General features: G+C 46.3%; 1 non-coding gene across 1 annotated transcript; it reads right to left on the bottom strand.

Annotated features, from left to right (window-relative positions):
• Positions 1 to 968: 968 nt before the first annotated feature.
• Positions 969 to 1,041, bottom strand: TRNAG-UCC (transfer RNA glycine (anticodon UCC)). Its single transcript has one exon. It is a non-coding gene; the product is annotated as a tRNA-Gly (tRNA).
• Positions 1,042 to 1,601: the final 560 nt, after the last annotated feature.

The raw sequence follows: 1,601 nt of genomic DNA, 5'->3' as shown, positions 1-1,601 counted from the left end.
GGAACAAAGCGTTTGCTGTTGGCAGGGCCTCCTGGCTGGGAAGCCTGCTGCTGTCGTGCCACATATAAGTTCATTTCCAAGCCCTTAACCAGCACTCCCGGTGGGCGGCCAGTGCCTGGACACTGAAGCCCTGGTCACTCCCCATCAGTGGTCTTTCCAGATGATTCCTCAGGTCTGCAGAGCGCTGAGAAAGGAAAGGGCTCTTCAAATTCTTAGCAGGAATCAAGGCTCTGGAGCCTGTCTTTTCCTGAGGCCCCCACCTCAGATCCCATCCCTGTTGGGGGCTGGTGGTGGATGCGCTGAAACGGGGGTTCAGGCTGTCATCTCTGGAAGAGACTGGCGGGCACCTGTGAGAAGACAGGAGCGCTGGATGGAAGGATGGATGGATGGCCCCAGTCTCCCTGCAGGTCACGTGGACTCAGGCCATGTGGGAGCCCCTGGGACCTGCCGAGAAGGTTGTCTGATGCTCTGAACTCCAGTCACCGGTCCAGGGAAAGCTCACAGCTACGGGCCACGTGTGAGGGAGAAAGCAGAGCTGGACGGGGGTCTGGGACTCGGCGACTGGCAGATAATCAGGGATCAGAAATGAAAGTTCAAGTCTTGCCACCCAGTGTTCGAACAGGGATTTTCACAAAAGTGTCTTTCTTTTCAAATTCTTAGATTCATACCAGCGTGCTCAAAACAGGCACAGAACTCTAAAATCAAGAGAGCTTAGTAGCACGTACCTTCAAACCTTTGAAAATCACTTTTATTTTTTACTTCCTAGGAATTTACGCATTTACTTTTCAGCTTTATTGAGGTGTTATTGACAAATAGAATTGTAAGATATTAGAGTGTACAACATGGTTTGATAAACATAAACACTGTGAAAAGATTTCCTCCATCTAGTTAATGAACACGTTTATCACCTCACATATTTCTTTCTTTTTTTTTTTTTTGGCCGTGCCACGCGGCTTGCGGGATTTTAGTTCCCTGACCAGGGATCAAACCCGGGCCCCCTGCAGTGGAAGTGCAGAGTCCTAACCACTGGACCACCAGGGAAGTCCCATATTTCTCTTTTTTTTTTTTTTTTGGTGAAAACAATGAAGTTCTGCTCTCTTACCAAATTTCAATTATACATAGTACAGTTTCAACTATAGTCACCATGTTTTAAATAGATCCTCAGACCTTGAAAGTTATTTTTTAACACAATTATCCACTGACAACGCAAAAAAAGAACATCTTAATAATGACCCCCAATACTCACCACTAACATCACGCAGGCCCTGCCAGCTCCTTCCTGCTCATGTGTGCACATGCACACGTGACTTTGTTTCAAAAATGGGATCACACTGTCATGCAATTTATTTTCCTACTTAGCAATAAATCGCAAACCTCTGTTTTATTAACATATAGAGTGATAACGTCATTATAGTAGCTACAAAGTATCCTATTTGGGGCACATCCTACAATTTAATAACTGACCCTCCTAGCTGTTGTTTAGGTAACAACCGATGTCTTTGTCTCCTAAACACCTATTCTGAGCCCCCCCGCACTTCAGTCTGAAGCGACTTGACCAATAGGCAGTGAAGATAGCAACTCTGTCACCCCAGGTGTGTCCC

The sequence above is a fragment of the Mesoplodon densirostris genome, chromosome 12 (genome assembly GCF_025265405.1).
Source record: "Mesoplodon densirostris isolate mMesDen1 chromosome 12, mMesDen1 primary haplotype, whole genome shotgun sequence".
Taxonomy (NCBI): domain Eukaryota; kingdom Metazoa; phylum Chordata; class Mammalia; order Artiodactyla; family Ziphiidae; genus Mesoplodon; species Mesoplodon densirostris.
The sequence above is the reverse complement of the archived record's forward strand: the minus strand, read 5'-3'. Positions and strand labels throughout refer to the sequence as shown.